Source organism: Hyposmocoma kahamanoa, unplaced genomic scaffold (genome assembly GCF_003589595.1).
Source record: "Hyposmocoma kahamanoa isolate Upper Pololo Valley unplaced genomic scaffold, ASM358959v1 211, whole genome shotgun sequence".
Lineage (NCBI taxonomy): Eukaryota > Metazoa > Arthropoda > Insecta > Lepidoptera > Cosmopterigidae > Hyposmocoma > Hyposmocoma kahamanoa.
The window spans coordinates 4,748,796-4,770,160 of record NW_020653732.1 but is presented as its reverse complement, the minus strand read 5'-3'; the positions used below and the strand labels follow the sequence as shown (position 1 = coordinate 4,770,160).

At 35.1% G+C, this 21,365-nt stretch overlaps 1 protein-coding gene across 5 annotated transcripts in view; it reads right to left on the bottom strand.

Annotated features, from left to right (window-relative positions):
- The window catches only part of LOC113227504 (homeotic protein distal-less), a 185,414-nt gene extending 177,631 nt beyond the window's left edge, over positions 1–7,783 (bottom strand). For all 5 annotated transcript variants that reach the window (XM_026460442.1, XM_026460441.1, XM_026460438.1 and 2 more), the window contains exon 1: positions 7,217–7,783. The gene's annotated coding sequence lies outside the window, so the exon portion shown is untranslated. The remainder of the gene's footprint in view (positions 1–7,216) is intronic.
- Between the last annotated feature and the right edge of the window lie 13,582 nt (positions 7,784–21,365).

Sequence of the window (21,365 nt, the reverse complement as noted above, 5' to 3'; positions counted from 1 at the left end):
AAAAGGAGTACCCAAAAGGGTTTGGTTTACTTGAATTATTTATTTACGTTTCTGGTACTTTGATACGGACGGCAGCACATCTACCTTGACATTAAAGTTTTAATTCAATTGTATTCTACTAATATACTTATCGATAGCTTTAAATACCTCGGTGACAAACTCTAGTACTCCTTTTTAAAACCAGATTCACTTAAAAAGAATGAGCAAGCATTCGTATTCGAATCCGAGTCTATACAAATCTAGAAAATTCGGACCCACTTCGGATGTCGCTTGTGGACTAAGTCCAATTCGAATGCGATAAAATACGAATATCGCTTGTACACCGAGAGATAAAATTATCCCTGTGACATTTCGGACCGTCATTTCGTCGGGGTTAGTGCAATTACGCGTAACTAGCATTTGATCATGAGTTTCCATTTGGGTATTGTCGTGGCAACTATGGATTTACGGGAATCTATAGTTATCAATCCGTAGATAACATAGATTAGTTTTCTTCGGCTGGGTAGCTTTAGCTCCGGGACGTCTTCTCGTCCACAATACTGCAGCAGACAAAAGTCTTCGAGCAGTGCGTGTTGCCAGCGATGACCTACGGCTCTGAGACGTGGTCACTTACTATGGGCCCCATAAAAAAGCTCAAAATCACTCAACGAGCTATGGAACGAGCAATCCTCGGCATTACTCTACGTTATCGAATCAGAAATGAGGAGATCCGTAGAAGAACGAAAATGGCAATAGGCACATAGCTCGTAGAACTGACGTCCGTTGGGGCAGAAAGTTTCTTGAACTTTAAGAATTGAAGTAGGACGGCCCCCTGGTCAACGTCGCGTCCGACCGGCTAAACTGGCAATCTTTGAGGGAGGCCTGTGTTTAGCAGTGGACGTCTTCCGGCTGATATGATGATGATGGGACAACATAAATCAATGCTTACTGGGCAAAAATCAAAGTCATAGCCATTGAAATAACAAAGTAATAGCGTTAAATCCCTATCCTGTGAAATTTGGTTTGGGTAGATACGCGCCTTTTACAATAAAACATGCGCGGATTTGCACTATCCAAGACGATTTCTTAAAGTCGGACGTTGTGCGCTAACATTTGCACACATTTATCATTTACAATTATATTATAAATATCATAGATTGAGCTCAACGGGTTGCTCCCATGGATTTGTCATCCAAGTACGCAGAAGCTGTATACTTATATAACCTTTAGTATAAAGTGCAACTCGACTCATGCGAAGAACAGTCTCCGATGTGATTACATAGCGAAAAGATGATAAGTACGTTACTAGAATAATTTCGTTATTCAAAGTAAGGCCTATGTAAAGGTGTTTTGAGAATGCATACATATATCTTATTTCGTTTCGGAAATACAAAATCGAACAACAGTCGATCTGATATCCACAGCGAAGAAGAACGAACGATATGTACTATGGTCCTGTGAACAAGTAGTCTTGCAGATAGATCTTTTAAAACCGGAATCTTATTATATTATTAAATATATTATAAAGAATATACTATTAAACCATATACATTGCTTCTCATATGAATTTGTGACTTTATAAAGGCGACTATCAAGAACAGACAGTTAATTTTTATTCCTCGTATTAATGTAATATTTGTCACTATATTTCATTAAAAATTTACTATTCTTCTTAATATAAACTACATTTTCATAAATGTACGCTTGTGACGCTAATTAAGGATAATTTAGTATGTAACAAATATTAAACAATAAATGACGCGCATACGAGTACCATGCTGCTAAATAAATATCATACTATACAAAACTGTTTTTTGGGCCTACATCGTGTATAATTTGAAACAAACCACGTTTCGGAAACTTTACAGGTTCCATGGTCACGGCTGTTAATATTCCAGAAAATTCGAGATAGTGAAAATTTTTCCACAAAAATTCCCGAAACAATTGAAAAAATTAGAAAAATATAACTCCGAAGGCTCATGTTAAATTGTAGGTACGTTTAGAAATATCCTTTGAAGTTTTATTGAGCGTGAATTTATTAACAAACTTACATAGTTAAAAGCCACATAAAGAAAAACAAGAGTTACAATGATTTCACAACAGCGAAAAAAACTTTTCTAATGGCTCCATCGTTTTCGTTCACTAACTTCAACTTTTGACAGGTGTCCACGTCAAATGTGGAATATATATGAAAAAAATCCGGAAAATTCTTTTTTTGAAAAATATGATTTTATGAACAAGATCGTTGACATAGCTATGCCCTGAGGCATTTTTAGAACAGGTGCCATAGTCTCGTTTCCACCATCGCACCTCCCGCCAAAGAATAGAATCCATCCCCACATCTTAGATGCCTGGTATTGTAACACCACGTGCATCTCGTTCGTTGCTTTTTCGAACCTACAAGATGTGGAATGATATTCTTCCTTTGCACTATGCTATGTGGTTCTTCACAAACCGTTTTTGCAGGGCTCTCAAAGGTTTTCAAAGCATAGGTAGCTCATCTGATGTTGCAAATGTTCATGGACGAAGATGACCACCTCACATCAGGTGGCTCGTTTGCTCGTTTGCCTCCTTTTTTACACATAAAAAAGAAGCTGGTAGAATAATTAAGCTGAAGTGGCAGTGGGAAAATGTCCGGAAAATTATTTTACTGAAAAATATGATTTTTTCAAAATTGAATTTTTTCCATGACCCCACATCACGGTTGACTAACGCTAGTTAGATTTAGAACCCAAAATAATAGTTTTATTTATTAAAACTTAAGTACCCGACATATCGCACTGCTATTAAAATAGTGTTGTAACTCAAAATATGTGAAATTCAAGATTATACTATTACTGAACGTAAAATTTTAATCTCTACAAATCAATAAAACCGTCGTTAGAATATTGTGAAAAACCATTCAAAGATGTCTATTTCACTTAAAATTAGACCAACTTCTTGTGACCTAATACATATGTACATACGTACATAAAGATCATTTCACTGTTTGTATAAACAAAAGATAATTAAGAAAGTATACCTAATTGTACTTGAAATAAGACACATACCTACTGATATCACTACGTTGCATTATTAACGCCTATACTTTACAAGAATAAAAAGCACAAATCATACCCGGGATTGTTTGCCAAATGGTCAATGCGAGAATTTTCGTAACAATGTTTAAATTATAGTTTCTTTTACAGGAGCAGGCAGATCCTACAATATTTCTCTAGTTTCGTCTGTACATGACCAAACTACATAATCAATAGCAAAACATTGATTAAGCGGCCTAAAGATGGCATGTATACGAATATGATTATTGTTGAAATTGTCTATCTATTAGCATGTAGCATATTTAAACTATATTTATAGTCTAACTGCAACATATGGTGCGTATTGCTTGGGTAATAATTAAGTTTACACCCTTTTTAATAATATGAGAAGTAGTAGAGTTCCTTGTGAAAGAATTCGTCCAGGGAAGTACTACTACCTTGTCTATTTCAGCCGCCTAACAGTAACGTGAGCATTCGCTGTATCGAAGGGTAAGGGTGCTGGTGAAATTACAGGCATATGGGACTTGTCAACTTAAGTCTCAGGGTGACGGGCGCAGTGGCAGTGCCTAAGATCTTAGCGATTAAAAGCTCTGAGTGAGAGCGCTTATCACCAGGCGCACAACTTGTTCGTCGCGTCGCTTAGTCTTATAAAAACAAACTTAAATTTAGAATATAGTGTTGGAATTCATAAATTATTTTCTCACTTATGCACTTTTAATTGTTTTAAAAAAGGATGGCGCTTCGCGGATACCGCTTTAGCCACAGAAAAATTATATATTTTTTAACTTGTTTGAAATCCGTGACATGTACAGAAATTAACTCTACAAGTTCAAATTCGAGTTGTAAACAAAACTCAACATAAACCGTGTATTTTTAAACGATTCTATTACTACAATCATTTCGGTAACACAATGGTTTTCCCCTGTGTTTACAAATCAATAGTTATTAAAGATTAACGGTTAACCCGTTACTTGAACTTAGGGTTAAAGTAACCTTACAAATAATTCACTTTTATTGACGACTACCGCTTTTTCTATAATTTCGATAATAGTTAATTTGAAATGTTTATTTTCGTAGTTTAGCAAAAAAAACAGTTTTGCAATTAGATATTTATAAACTGAAAAAAAAATTATTGAAATAAACAAGTCGTTGTTTGGGATGATGACGTAACTAGTAGCTATTTGAGCTTATGAAACATTTTTACAGCTACAATTTAAATTAATTAATTTAATCATGTTGGGATTAGTTGTAATAATAATAACTTAAGTGATAGTCATTACAAATACTATGGAAATAACAACAGTCGTTAGTTATTAATACATTGCTAACTGGACAGCATCCAGACACCAAAAAAGGGTTTAACCTATGTTAGTGGATAGTATTGTTGTCATCACGGTGGGCAAAAGCACCAATCGTATTTTTAGCAACAAAATAATGTCTTACATGTAACTATTCATTTAAGACCCAGAAAAAAATAAAATACAAGAAAGATGTTCAAAGAGTATACTTAGTACAACTTAAAGATGACTTAAACTAATTTATATAATTAAGGAGCAGTATGATCAAGAAAATAGAGAGTAAGTGTTGAGTGTGTTGTGCGTGATCCTGATTCTAAGTGAAATATATTAAGGTGCATCATAATTGTTGCTTTTGGTTGTATACACGGTCTTAACATTAGGAGAATCGGATACAAAAATTCGTGGAATTACATCTCTTTGCCAAGTTTTATTGAGATCGGTTACCGGAAAGAGCGCGAAACAGGATTCATCCCCTAGTTTGCCACCCTTAGAGGTGGAATATTTTCTTCAAATTTAAATGGAACCAATACTGAGGTACCCACTTTCCAACAAAAAAAGAATCATCAAAATCGGTTCACAAGTTATCGCGTAACATACCCACATACAAAAAAAATAACGACGTAATTCTTCGTTTTAATCTCTTAATTTTTTTTAATGCAATAACATAGTCCCGGAGTCAGGAGTAGTTCGAATAATGGGTGCTTGCAAAACTCATGGAATACAGGATTTGATAATGACCTCCACCATCATCAGCCTATTTCGCCCGGCGGTCCTCAGCTTGTCGCATCCATCTGCCGCCAGCAACCTTTCGCAGATTTTCAATCCATCTGCCAGAGGGCGTCCTACATTTGCCGTGACCTCCACTCAAGAGCTCGTATCCCCCATCGGCTATCGGTTCTTTGACAAATATAGCTAGCCCACTGCCACTTCAGCTTAGTTATTCTACCAGCTTCTTTTTTATGTGTAAAGAAGGAGGCAAACGAGCAAACGAGCCACCTGATGGGAGGTGGTCACCGTCGTCAATGGACATTTGCAACATCAGATGAGCTACCTATGCTTTGCCAGCCTTTGCGAGCCCTGTAAACACGCTTAGTGAAGATCCCCATAGCATAGCGCAAAGGAAGAATATCATTCCACATCTTGTAGGTACGACCAAGCAACGAACGAGATGCCCCCCTGGTGTTACAATACCAGGCATCTAAGATGTGGGGATGGTTTCTAGTCTTTGGCGGGAGGTGCGATGGTGGAAACGAGACGATGGCACCTGTTCTAAAAGTGTCTCAGGGCATAGCTATGTCAACGACCTTGTTCATAAAATCATATTTTAATGTTAATATAATATATAATTAACGATGATGAATAATATTATAATGACCGTGAGTCCATCTTCAAAGTAGCATATTAATAGCAAATCTTCTTCTTTACAAGAAAATTTCCCTGAATGACTCTTTTACAAAAAGTTCTACGGCTACATCAAAATCTACAGATCTTCGGTTAAATCTTATTTCCAAGTTGTTGATTGTTAAGTTGTTATATCCTACAGTGGCCATTTTGAAACTCTCGGAACGATAATTGATTTTTATGGACTTGTTTGTCAGATTACAGTTTTGTCATCAGGCATCACAAGACTGATCTCTGATTGGTTATTTCGAATACGGAACTTTCGACCAGTGAGTCACAACACTAATACAGATGAAGGTTTTCTAAGTCATGGCTTCTAGCGGTTCTGCCACGGTACAATGGGTTCAAATTCGGTTGACTTCAATGTTTTTTGAAGCCTGGTGGCTTTACTTTTGTTGTCGTCAAAAGAAATTAGTTTTATTTTGAATTTCGAAGCATAGTCAAAATGTTCCGGCTTCAAATTATTTTTGTTTTTTTACTTATAACATAACAGTAATAAAAAACGGCCTGAATCAAATTGTCTAGCTCTCGATTCTCTTCGATTTTTGAATTCGGCCGCGCCATTCGACGCGGCAAATAAAGATTCCGATTTTTTTGATATTCGTTTCCATCGTTCGTTTTGTTATGGGTCACTCAAACAATTGTGATGCAGTCTTGTATAATAAAAAAAGAGTTATTTTTATTTTTAGTTTCTTTTAATGTTTCATCAGGGAGATGATCTTTTTTAATTCTGTACTCTATAAATTCATTATAAAAAAACTTTTTTCCATTCCAAATATAAATGTATAGAGAAAAGTTTCTCAATATAAAAATAATATAAAGCCACATAACGTATTCAATAAAATTCGAACGTGATTTAAATATCACTAAAAAACAATTCTCAAACAACTGACGGCAGTTAAGCTTATTAGACAAGTATACATTTCTTCAAATAAGTATCTTATTAGACACAATACGTAAGTTACTAGTACGTAACTTACGTTTAAGTTCTTGTTTATCTCATACCGATTTAATTAACTACGTGTGAATAATTAAATGTGTGAAATGATAATAATAAACGAGTTTAAAAGAAGCCGCTCCGCGGTGAGTCATTGTTTCTAGCGATGCGTAATTTTGTTGCAATTGTGTATTATAATATGGAGTATTTGTAAGTATTCATAATTAGTAGAGCTTGAACGAGATTTCGTTTTGTTAAGATCGCTTTATACAAAATAATCGACTTAAACAATATTCCAGGTGTATCTTGGAAATATGTTTTTCAACGTTATATTAACAGTGAAGTACCTATAGTAATAATTTTGTAAAAATATTGAAAAAATTTGACGCGAGTTGGTTTGATAGTTTTTAAAATTAAATACTGAATTATAGGATTATTAGAAATATTATTAAAATTCAAAATTTACAGCACCTACTGTCACTATACATTTTTTAATTGCAAAAGAATTATAACAAAGACTCAATTTGTTGAAAGTAATAAATAAAACCATAAATAACACTTACGGTTGGCGAAGTAGAAATCAAACTGAGCAGCACAGCATGACACTTTCACAAATCATTTGTTTTACACAAAATCGTCACACAGTGTCACAAAACTTTGCCTTGATTGTCACACAAAGCACGCACTCGTCTTTTTTGAACACAGATTAAAACTTTTAACACTTCGGAAGTTTTAAATTTAATTTCGAAAAGAGGAACGCTGTTGATTTATATTTTTAATTGTAAAAACGGTTTTAAAATTAATTCAACACTCAATAGAGGTAGTAATCAAAATTATTATTGCCAGCAATTAGGCGGAGAGGGACAGAAGATAATTGTAGATCAATTAGTGATCCATGCATTACGATTCCACAATTACAAAGCACGTGGCATCATTTACCCGATTTTCGATTTCGATTATCGACTTTTCTCGGTCACGTCACTGATGTCATTTTTTTTTTCACTGCGAGTTCGATTATGCCAAGAACCGAATAGTCAAGTACGCATTTCACAAGAATCACTGACGATCACCGCGCGCTAAACACAAGTGATAACAGTGATCAAGTTTCGAAAAAATAGAATCGTCACTGGCCGGGAAAAAAAACAGCGCACACGGACGCACACAAGCACAAAATTCTGTCCAATTAAAGATAATGTTTGTGGATATTTTAATAGCGTTCCCCTCCGAAGAAATCCGACACAACCAACTCCCGTTGAATTTAAACACTTAATGATCGGTTGGGGGAAATTGTCCGCGAAACGAACTGCCCAGAGACTAGCCTTCTCTTTCTAAATAGTTCCTTATACCGCCACTTGTATAGGATCGCTGGCGCTAGTATAGCGTTGAGGGCGGGGCTAAAAAAGAGGCGGCAAATCGTGTAGGTGGAGCGTTCGTTTCATTGGCCAGTGTTGCTAGCGCGATTTTTTTCGTTTGTACGTGCGAGTCGAGCGGGTTGGCACCGAGACATCGATCGTTGGCGTCAGGGATGCCATTATGTGTTTTTTATGGGTATTTTTTGGCGGTACTCTGTACTTTAGTAACCTGTTATGGAAGACACGCCCAATGGACTTGCCGGGTATACGTGCAGAGATGAGAACAGCGGCTATCAATCCAGAGTCGGGCCGTAGGGTTTTGGATATTTTTTTTTCAAAGTTGTTTTTTTTTTATTGTTGAAGTGTGACGGTGTCTTTGATTTCTGTGCGGTGTCAGTTTTGCAAGGTCGTTCAACTTTGACTGTTTGTGTCACTTTGTGTGTATACCTGTTGGAAGTGCTATTGTAGTGTCAGTTATAGATCAAGAGTTACCTTTGCTGTAACGTAATTTCAAATTTGTCACTGTACATTTTTTAAATGTTCTTTTCAGAACAATCCTGATATTTTGTATGACTCGTTTCATACAACGACGATATTTTTTTTAAATTCGACATTTCAAAACATTTATTTTTAAATTTTATAAGTAATAGTTAAAGTTAACGATGCGTATCTGACTCTACACCAGAGAAGATTATTTGTGTTCATAAACTTTATGCTGTGTGTGACAATAACTGATGATTTATATTACGAGTTTTTAACGTGAATGTACTTTGTAAGGTTTTATTTACTCGCTTTGCTTGGTAACACTGAAATGTACAGTCGTGTACATCTAATACTTATGTAAAGAACACTGAAGCAAACTTTAACTTGTAACACCATGAAACATGGTCCTTATTTGAGGGTCTTTTTGGAAATTACTTTCCAATCTAGTTTTAAGGTAATGGAATTTAATTAACGGATTTATGTCTGAAAATTTCTGGTTTGTTTTCTAGTAAGACAAATTTTGACAACTCTAAAATCTTTTCTATATTGACTTCATTCTGGCTGTTCTAAATAATTTTGATACTATCTTAATTTGACTGTACATAAAAAAAAACATGTATGATATTACAAAGATACTTATATTTTGGGGAAGCAATTCATATGAACACACGTTTAAATATTAACTGCTTTTGTGATGTGGTAGCGTTAGTTATTTTTATTGCCAAATTGCAGAAAAATCTGCAAAATCCGCCGAATTTGCGCTACGAATGCGGGTTCAAATGGTAAATTAGATAACGCATCTACTTACCATATACCATATTAATAATAAAGGGTTCAACAACAACGTCACGGTGGATACTCTATTAGCTCTACTATTAAGTCATATTGACATTTATTGGTCAATTTACGACATCGATGGTTAGTTAATTGCGTTTAATAACACGTTATAACAGGCGATGGGATTTTATTCAGAAGTTACCAAAGTAACGTTGAACTTTTCCATATTTAGATATACGGTTTGCAAAGTTCTAGATTTGCCTGTTTCAAAACTGTTTAGCTGTGCTGGGAGTAGTACTTCTCTTATTTATAGTAAAAATATAATATAGCGCTGAAACGCCAAGAGCTTCTTTTTCCTATTGCGTTGATGCTTGTTTTAATTTAGGACTATACTAACTTTCAAAGTCAAATTCAAATAATCATTTATGCCATAGGTAAATTTTTTACACTTGAAAACGTTATTTTTTAAGTTACTGCTTGTCCACTGAGCTAACTTCCTTGAGAAGAATGAGCAAGAAACTTTAGGGATTGCTCTTGTCATTGACTTACAATTATATGGACGTCGGGTCCGCGCTAAAAAGTGTCCGAACTTATAGGGCGTTAAAATCGTATACAGAGCGTCATTCACGCTTTAGTCTTCGTTTGTTCGACTAACAGCGAAGCAAGCAATTTTGCTTAATTTAAAGACAGTACTGCGATGACATTACAATTTAAATTCAACGTTTTAGCTTATTCATATTCCTTTACATGTCACTGCGTTTAAATAGGTTGACTTGGGACATTTTTTTCGTGGTTTTTGTATTAGCCACGTCGTCCATTTATTTATAAGTCAATGGCTCTTGTCAAATAAACTTAAATGCACTTGGAATCAAATTTGTATGGAATTTAAACTCATGTCGTCTTTCCATACATCTATATCTAACACATAGGTACTCTCAAATTTTGTAATATGACTTTTCAATTAAAATACTCTTAATGTAAGTTTTAAACTTAGGAAATGGTAATCTTAATATATGCTCCGGAATCTTATTGTAAAAACGTATACAGTTCCCCATAAAAAAACGTTTACTTTAGTTAAACAAAATCGTGATACCATGAGTTCGGATTTAGTTCTAAGGTTAATATCTTCTTTCTTAATGAAATTATATGTATATTTTTACGGGCATACAAAATATTTCAGTAAATGTACTGTACCAGAAACTAAACGGTACACAGAACGAATCGCTCGTCTTTGCAGCACAGATATGGTTTGTATATCTGCCGCTTTACCTCACATGAGAATCCCATACGACATTATACTATGGAAATAACTGAAGTAAACTAGTTTAACAGCTGGCCAAGGAAGATATATATGAAATCCATTGAAGTTTAATATCTAAGATCACTCGCTAAAGGATAACTTTATTAACAAGGTCTAACCTTTGAATAGCATGTTGCACACTGTTGACTGCACTATCCATGGCCGCATAAAGATCTTCCCTTGCACAGGTATTAGGGCGTGTTGGATGTATTGTATGGACAGTATTGAGGCACCACAGTCACATCGGGTAGTATCTCTGAATCCCCATTTACAACATATTGCCTCTGCAGCAACTTACCGGGGTGCGAAATCGATTCTAAGTCACTTGGTCTAATAAAAAAAAATCATAACTGCCTCTGTGGCCGAACGGTTATCATGCTAGTCTATCACGCAGAGGACCCGTGTTTTATTCCCGAGCGGGAGAAACATTTGTATGGCGTGCATTTATTTCTCTCTTGAGTTTGGGTGTAATTTGTGGTTGTCCACGTGTGTATCCATGGCATCCGCGACTTAGGGTTTCCCTAATATGGGGCTATGAGTGTGTGCGTTATTATTATTATATACTCACGGCCTTAAATTCCCATTGGGGTAGGCAGAGACTGTCGATCGCTACTTAGCACGATCCCGATAAACCTCTCTTGCCCCAATATCTATTCATATATGCCTTCTTATTCTTCTCACTACGCACCCGAGCCTTTTTAAAAACCCTCTCAATTTGATCTGAGAATGTTCTACGTGGCCGTCGTCTTCCAATGATGCCTTTCAAGCTCTTTCTTTCATTAATGTACACTTATTCATCCGCTTCATGTGCTCAAACTACCACAACATATCCATTTCTATTTATGTCTCTACATCCTCTTTCAAACTACATCATTCCCGGTTTATTTCAAGTACCTTCACTTCTACTCTCGTCCTTCTGCCATACCCAACACTCTCCACAGGTTACCGTTAGAACCAACAATAGCATTAAAATAAATATTGGACGTAATTCGACTTAAGCCATTCTTAAATGGAAAGTGCGGTATGACACGAGTGGCGGCTGAAAAGAAATCTATCTAAGCATGAAATGAAAAAGTCTATGGCTACATCTTTTTTTCAATATGAACAAATGTGCATAGGAAGTGCAATGATCATATTTATTTCTATAAATGATGACAACATTTTTATAAAAAAAAAAACAACCTCATAGGTTCGTAGAATTACATCTATTTGTCAAGTTGTATCCTAATCGGTTACCGGAAAGTGCGCGAAACCGTATCCATCCCCCAGATAGGCGGAATATTTTCTTAAAATTTAATGGGACTCATACTGAGGTATACTTCTTTCCAACAAAAAAAGAATCATCAAAATTGGCTCAAAAATTCGCGTAACATACCTACATACAAAAAAATAATTTCCTTCTTTTTTGAAGTCGGTTAAAAAAGGTATTAAATAGATTACACTTATTACGTTTGATACAAAGGGACACTAGTCTGTTAAGAACAAGTTGTTACTCATTTTCATACATTCAACTTTTTTCGTCCGCCATGTTGTCTATGCAAAGCGAACCTAATAAAAAAAACACTAAAAAAAAGAAAAGTTTTCAAAAAAGAATAAACAACGATTACGTAAAGATAGTGGCCAGTATTTTTTAATTACAAATTGTCAAAAGAGATTACTTTTCAGTCGTTCCTCTTAGGTAAGCAAATAAGGTATTGTTTTTTTCTTGTATTATCCTTATTTTAGATAATCCTGTTATAAATAAATATGCAATATGCCGCCAAAGAATAAACTTGCCAGTCTCCCGCGCGTGGTGCCCTTGTCGTTGTCCTAGAATACGCGATTCAGATCCGAAATAATAACTTCATTTCCAGGACATGAAAAAAGAAACAGATTGTTATTGACTAACATCATTTCAATCAGCCCTGACCAAGAGACATATAAAGAGCTTGAATGTTTGTTTGAAAAACAAATATATGATTTAAATCAGAATGTTGGTTGGGGGCTTGACACGTTCTACGAGGTCTGTGCACCTTCTTCGACGTGCAGAACCTGCACAATGTTATACCTCACCGAAAAATCGTCGTCATAAAAAATTCTTAATTGAAAAAATTTAAACCAGGATCGCATTAAATTAAACAACTGTTTACGGCATTTTGAACCATAAATAATTGGTTATAAGAGATCCGTTAAAACGCACAGCTTAATTGTGTCCGCTTATCAATTAAACAGATTAATGTCTTGTTTGCAAAATGTTAGCATAAATTCTTTAAGCTGTTTACTTCTAATTTTTTTTTTGAACTCATGATATTCAATTATTTTAACACTAAGAAAAGATTCCTTCGATCCGGCTGGATTCGAACCAGAATCTTCTAGGTGCCAGACGCTATGTCAACTAAGCCACGGAATGAACCAACGAACTTTTCTTACGAATTTTTCTATGTACTTGTTTTCTTTGTTTTTGGTTTTTAACTACTTATTTACCGTAGCGCCATCTGTGAGAAATCTAGTTAGTCCTTGGTTAGTTCTGTTACATATCAAATTAAGTAGGTACCTGCAGTGCTTCTATTTCTTCAATGTCCATCGGCAAACAGATTTTCGAATGCACACGAATATTAATTTCCATGCCTATTAATTATTAGATTTAAAATATATAATAATTTTAATTTTGACCATCGTACTTTATTGTTGTCTTGTGTTGATTTTCATGTGATCTATAGGTATAGAGCTGTAAAACTATTTCTCTATTTTTAACAACATTTATTCCACGTCAATGAGCAAGTTCAAGTTAAAGTGACATGCTTCTTTTTTTATTTTAATTGAATTTATTTTTGTTTTGTTTGAAATTTATGTCAAATAAAGCCTATTTTATTTTTTATGTTTTTTAGTTAACAAAAAATAAAGTAAATAAAATGTGCTTCTTTTAAAACTGAATATTTTTCAGGTTATTAATCATTTTAATTCAGTCCGTATCTTAACGCATTTCTTCATCTGACATAGTTATAAATAAAAAATGTAATAGAAACTCTTTATATTTCCAAGTCGGTTTTTACCATAGGCAACCGAAACACGAAGTTTGCCGGGGGATATTGAGAAAATAGAAGTACTGTAGCTATTTTCTTGATATAGTTATAGAAGATATAGCAGTTAAGTCAACCTATTTAATTACGATGACAGCTGTCACTGTTTCTAGGAATTCCATTTTGTTAATTTTATAATCTCATTTATTAATTTTTTTAAGACTTCGATGGCTCAACGGTTTGCACTGTGGGTGCTGGATGTGAAGGTCCCGGGTTCGATTCCCAGTAGGACCAATTTGGAAAATGAACTTTGTTTGGTCTGGTGAACTACTACACTACAATACTAGTTTTTTAAAGTAATGCAAACATTTCCGAGCAAGTGAGAATTTTTTTAAATTTATATCCTGTGTAAATAAATTCATTTCTAATCTCTTATTTAATCTAAAAAACTTATCGAGTAATTTCGTTCGTAGAAACTTTATACTTCTTTACTAAAAAGTTGTCATTTTTCAGATGTTGTCATAATACTCCGAAAGGAGAGGGCCCCCAAATAGGTCTCATTTTGTCTTGATGGCGCCAAAGGAATTCGAAACCTCTCAATAGAAAAACCAACCGCTCGTTCACCGTTCTGTACAACTCTTCTAAAAAAACTAAAGTAAGTTGTCAATTTGTGGCTGACATTTCGTAAAATAAGACGTTACAGCGGCAATAATTGATTAGCGAGGTCTGACGAGGTGACGGGTTGGCAATCCAGCTGTTCCAATTTGATACAATTACTCGATAGGGTTGATGTGAATGATAGAAAATTATGTTGTCTTTTAATATCAATAAAACTTTTTTTTTAATAAATAGGTACAATTTTACTTTTAGCGGTAATTCTCGGACCCAATTCCTGTAGCAATTTTTATCATTTAAATTTTTTTTAAAATATCAAGTGAGCAGTGCCACTCATGTCCACTTGCACTAAACCTAGGTACGTCTTAAACCAATAATTGCAATGCCAAAGAGACTCTTAACACATTTTGTTAAGAGTGTCTTATCAATTTAAGCATTGGTTTAAGACATACTTAAATTTAGTGCAAGTGGACATCAGAGTTTTAAATCGCAAAAATCTGAGGGGCACTGCCACTGCGCCCTGAGACACAAGTTGATAAGTCCCATGTGCCAGTAATATCACCACGAACTCTTTCACAAGGAGTTCTACTATTCTACTATCTCGAATGCGATTTATCGTGCAATATAATTTAATATTCGATGTTTGTACCGTGAAATTTTGTTTAATAATTACACGATAATATATTTGTATATGTAAATAATAAAAGTAGCCAGTCACGGGAATTAGATAGTGAATATTAGTCCGAGATTGACAGCAAAATTTTATTGTTCTTGACAATTGCGAATTTATAAAAAAAGAATTGGGTACATACAATTTCTTTTTTCAAATTATTTTTACGGCTCTGAGTACTTTGTCATTTTGAGCTAACCTCTCTAATTACCTGGTGTGAAAATAGAAAATTCCTCGTATCGTGAGCAACGGAATTCACTCTGGGGAGCTACCTAGAACACTCAGACCAGAACCTATAGTAACAGAACGCAGTAGCGTTCCATTTTGAAGGGTAACTTGCTAGTGAAATTACAGGCACATAGGACTTGTCAACTTATGCCTCAGTGGTAAAGGTCTTAGTGGCACTGCAACTGTTGTGAACAGGCTTGTCGCTTACCACCAGGCGCACGACTATATTGCGTCCCGTCACTTGTTATCATAAAAAACACGCGAAACTGTATTTATCCACCTTAAGAAAAGTTATAAAAATTTATACAAGAAAAATTTTACCAAAATCGTTACATAAGTTCACACGTACCTACTCGTCAGCAGATATGTGACAGCCTAGCATTTTATTGCAACAGACAAAAAATGCGTATAAAATTGTACTTAGCTCCCAAATAATATCCCAATTTCCTGTCCAATAAAAAAATCTTCGAAATAAATTCATCTACACCACAAACATTATTCATTAAAAACTTAACGTCTGTTGTAGCATTTAAACAAAATTAAAGTGTTTTTTATGAAAATATAGCCTTGAAGAACAGCTTTAACAAAATTAATTATCTACGCTAATTACAACTCTAGCAAATAATTAATTTTCTAAAACATATGAACCTCATTTCCAAGTATAAATAAATAAACAATAAACATATAAAAGTCTTTACCCTACTTCTAGGAATAATTCGAGTTTATTCGAGTAACAATTCCAACTTATTCGAGTTTTCTAAAGGAGCCGCCGGTGCGTTTTTATTGTGCCATAAAAGCGGTTGAACCGATTTACGGAATTATTATGTTGCGCGTTCTTTTTTTTTAAATAAAAATCCCATCATGATCGTTAATGAGCGGTTTCAATTTAGAATAGGCGCCATGTTTGTTTCGAATTTGAAATAGCTTTCTTTTCTTTAAAGGGTGGAAAAATGTAAAAGCTATGTTAATGCTGGCCAATTTATGTGGTCTGTGATGCTGGCTGATGTAGAATGCATAACTAAAGTGTTTTTTTATTAAAAAAATATGTGCGCATTTAACCTCCAGCTCACCTAATGGAAAGTGATGAAGAGGCCGACGATGGAGTTTGCACACCTAAATAATGCCTATTCACTCTCGCCTCGTTTATAGTGTAAGTCTGCAGGTAGGCAATTCCGCTTCATAGCCGTTCGCTATATAAATGTAGAATCGAAACGCTTCTTCCAAATTCTTATAATACATATCTCTAACGTAGGAGTGGAACACCAGCCTACGTCTATGTCCCCGATGATGGAAAGGAGAAGCAGGAATTAAATCGTATAATTCCTATTAGAATACCGATAAGCAGGCAACTTCTCTTCAGCATGGTTGTGAAAAAAAAATATTTTAAATGCTGTTAAACCTACAAAATCTTTCTACCTGCAAAACTACTCGTATTATAATTAATTTTAATAAAATGTAATGTGTTCCGCTTTCCACGGTAGTTAATAGAGTCCCAATGCATATTACGACGTTCTGACAATGAAAAAAAAAGAATATTTATTTTCACTTGGACATTTTATAGTCTGTTGGCTGTTTGTCCAGTCGTTCATCACATTATAAGGCGTGAAGACGTTCGGCTAATTTACTTTTATAAAAGTTAGTTTATGGCAATGACCACACAAGTTTATGACAAACAGAGCGTATTACAAAAAGCGTGGCGTTGAAAATGTTAATTTATTGTTTCTCACAGTGTTTTTAATTAGTGTTTCAAATTCAATGATACAGAATAGAATGGGGAAGGCTTTATGTATAATTTGTACCTTGGTATAATGCAGCCACGTGAAAGTCATAAAAATAATACTAACTACATAAAACGAGTTAGTTCAGGGAAATGCCACTGTACCTAATTCTGCCGCAAAGCAATAACGTGAGCATTACTGCGTTCCGGTTTTGACGGGTAAGGATGCTAGTGAAATTACGGGCACATGGGACTTGCCAACTTATGTCTCAGGGTGAAGGGCGCAGTGGCAGTGCCCCTCAGCTCTTTGCGATTTAAAGCTCTGAATGGCGCTGTAACTGCTATAGAAAGGAACGTCGCTTACCCCAGGCGCAGGACTTGTTCGTCCTGTCACTTGGTAATATTAAAAACAGTAAGAAATGTAATAATTGACTGGTGTGATAAAAATAGTCATACAGTTCTGAGCAACTACAAACCGAACTATGAAAAACTGCTCTACTTGGAGAAAGCGTAGTTGTAACGGCTTCGAAGGTCTACAACAAACTTTTGAAAAAACGAATTGCAATAACACTACAGACTTTTGCAATAATACTACAGAGTTTTATTTAATTGCCGCAATGGAATGACATTCTACAATATTAGAGGTTTCATTCAAAATTGACATTTTATATCGTTTAGGTTCTATTTAATTTATGACATTTTGTTTATTTTAGTATTGTGATCATCGAGCAGACCTGAAATAGAAATGAAATGTCATTTAATTTGTTTGAAAGCTATTCTGCCAAATCAATACGGTGACAACTGCGCTCCGATTGGCCAGCCCGAATTCACTTCAAATCGATCAGTTTTACTGGAGTTTTGCTATAATGGGCGAAAATTGAAAAATTACATAGTTTGTTTTGTGTTGTTGCTGTCTTTCCCACACCACCTAATGGAACAGCTCCCCATTGTCTGAGATATTATCTTACATCAATTAATACAGAATATATTTGGAATATACGAAGACATACATACAGGTCAGTTGTTGGCGCTGTACTATTTCAGCTTTCTAGTTTGTGATTTCAGTGCAAACGAGAGTTGATATTTAAAAGTGATATAAGGCCCATTTGCCTGATAAGTTGCCAGGGATGGATGGCCTTTATTCCGTCTCTATTTCTGGTTGTATACTCTATGATTGTGACAGAAGTTATTTTATTGGTCCTCATGAATGCAGTATATAAATTATTGCATGAGTGTGTATAAAAAACAGAATGAAACTTTCTATGCTGCTAGTGGACAACTGTGATTGTATAATATGCACTTTTTGTAACACAGTAAAGAAATACATAAATTTGAATTTGTCAACTGATAAACCCAGGCCTCTAAAAAAGATAATTTGTCATTATAACCTGTCTTCTCTCTCTCAAAGCACGTTCAATGGTCCACGAGATTTTTAACTGCTTTAGAGTACTAATAAATACTATAATTTCTTATACATACACACACTTCACGCCCGTTTGCCATTGGGGTAGGCAGACACCACAGCCTTTTTTTATGGTAAGTGACATGCCTGTCTATAACAGTTGCAGTGCCACTCAGAGCTTTACTGCGCTGCACCCGTCACCTTGAGACATAAGTTGACTAGTCCCATATGCCTGTAATTTCACCAGCACCCTTAGGTACATCCACTTGCTGTTTCTCATAACATTTGTAATATAAATTTCAAATTACTATTTATCTTGTCAATTTCAAATAAAGCTGGCACAATACCCTTTCAGAGGCACACTTCACCTGTGTCTGCAAAAAAATTGCAAAGAGAGACTCGACCCCCCATAACAATAGAATAAAGGCCTATTATTCAAAGCCAAAAAAAATATTAAAAAAAAAATTAGCAAAAGGCGGCATCATTGTCGTATTATCCTAAAAAATGATATACAATGGTAAATAGTTACGAAAAGGACCGATTTTTTACGTCTTTTTGAGGTCAGTTTAAAGTGGCTACTTCATCCATTTAAAAAGAATACCCATTTTATTAAGAGCCTCCATTTTGTGCCACAGATACCAGGGTATAGAAACGTGTATGACAATTTGGAGCAAACGAGACCAACTAAGCCTGGTTTTTAGATAGTTTCAGAGAGAGACTATTGTAAAAAGACCTTCTATTTTGTTATTAATAGGGAAGCTGAAGTGTATCAAGTTTAAGTGGTTAATGCATTAATATCATTGTAAACTAGTGTAAGAGGGACAGCGATAAAGAACTTTGAGAATAGGCGCATGGCGCTATGTTAGTTGTCGGCGTTATCAGAGATAATTAAAAAGTTACAAATGTTAAATAAGTTGTAATCTTATAGTGAAATAATTAATAATTAAATAATGTGATTTCCACTAACATATGTAATAATAATAATATTTAACTACCTCCGTGGCCAAACGATTACCATGCTGATCTGCCACGCAGAGGACCCGAGTTCGATTCCCGGGCCGGGAGAAATATTTGCATGGCCTACGTTTATTTCTCTCGTAATGTTTGGGTGTAAGTTGTAGTTGTCTATATGTGTGTCCTTGTTATTTAATAAAAAAAAAATGTGCCAGACAACGACACCAATTACCTGGTCTCAAACTAGGGCATTCCCCGTACTATGAGTACCAGAGCAACGGAATTCACTCTGGAGCACTTCCCAGTACGCCCAGATAAGAATTAATGTAGTTTTCTACATTCATTTCCCAAATTGGTCCTACTGGAAATCGAACCCGGGATCTCCGCATCCAGCGCCCACAATATGAACCAGGCCACCGAGGTCGTCAATATATGGTACAGTTATTAGTAGATATTCCATGGGTGTGTCTGCATATAATAATGTTTAGTCTAAGGTTGCCTGGAAAACAATGTTAGTTAGCAATAAGACTGCAGTTCATAAGGTTATTTTAATATTACTGTGCTTTGTTATTGTAATTTTTAATCTGAAATAAAGAATATTTATCGTTCAAAATGTTTGTTTTATTTACTTACTTACAAATATATATGTAGATAAGTACTTAATAAAATTTATACCAATTTGTTATATAAATCTAAAAACAGATAAACACTCTAATCACATGGTCTCAAACTTTGAATTCTCTGCACTAGGTAGGTACGAGCATGAGAAATTGTAAGAAAGTGCTGGAGTCTGTGAACTAGTGATGTAACTTGAAAAAAACAATTTTTTTTTTTACATTACCTACTAGTGATAGCAACTGCCTCCGTGGCCTATACTGGTCTGCCATGCAGAGATCCCGGGTTCGATTCCAAGGTCAAGAGAAATTTATTTATTAAAGGCATATCGATACCTCCAATTAACACAAAGCCAAACTTAGTTTTTAGTCATTTTGAGAAAAAAAGAAAATTCGAAAAATAAAACAAATAAACGAATTTTGTGAATAAAAAGAAACAAAAATAAAATGAAAACAGAACAGATCAAAAAATTAAGTTAGCGTAGTGTTAATTGGAGATATCGATGTAATTAGGTGGTCGTATGGTCGTCGCATAACAAGTCCGTAACACCTAAGTCAATCGACGTAAAGAGGGTGATAAAAAGATGGGAAGACGATGAAGGAGGTCTGTGCTATCACACTTCTTCTAACTACTGAGTCACGGCGGTTATCGACAAAGTATGTGGTTTACTAAGCAGCAATTGTAAAACATCCAGGCCGTCTATTAATCTCATTGCTTTATACCTACATATACCTCATTAAAGCACACTAAATGGCTCGCATGTTTTATGCGCATACGCATTGATAGCACAAATTGATCGCATGATCATGCAAATCGTGGGAAATCATACGGATGTAACCACAGTTAAGTAGATAATCAGCCAGATGCACAACCTGTCAGTGTTTTTAAATGGTTTATAGATCACGTAAGGTGCATTTTCCAAAAAATAAGTTTAACTGTTTATTTTTAGGCGAGGTCCCAGAGTAGAAGGTACCAGAATAGCGTTTTATTAAAAATTGTATTTTTAACTTCCGACCCAAAAAGTTACATAAGGACGTTATAAATATAAATCACTAAATTTTAAGATTTCGAATGACATTGCAACTGTTATGGACAGGTGTGTCGGTAACTACCAGGTGCACGACTTGATCGTCCCTGCGCTAGGTATCATAAAAAATACCATTAGGTACATCTCTGTCTCCTACTGGTGTATGCAGAGAACATGAACTTCCTGATCTCCTGACCGAACCTCTTTCACCTTCTATAATCGCATCAGTCTCTTCATATATGGCTGAGAGAGAATTCAGGAGAACTCGATGCAATCTATTACGCGCGCATCGTTGCCACAATATAATTCGCATTTTGATAATTTTTTATCATTTGCGCGTGTTGCTCGACGCTGTAACTTGCCATGATATTTTGTTTTTAGTGACTGAAAAATAAACAACAGAACTGTCAATATTACCAGCCCTAAATGGAAAACCAGTTACATGACATTTTAATACAATACAATCGCTTATAAATCACGAGTGTAGCAATGAAATGGCGCGCTTGCCTCCTTTCATAGAATCTTGAAACCTCTCCCATGAAAAGTTGTAATTTTTCAGATGTGGTCTTATTA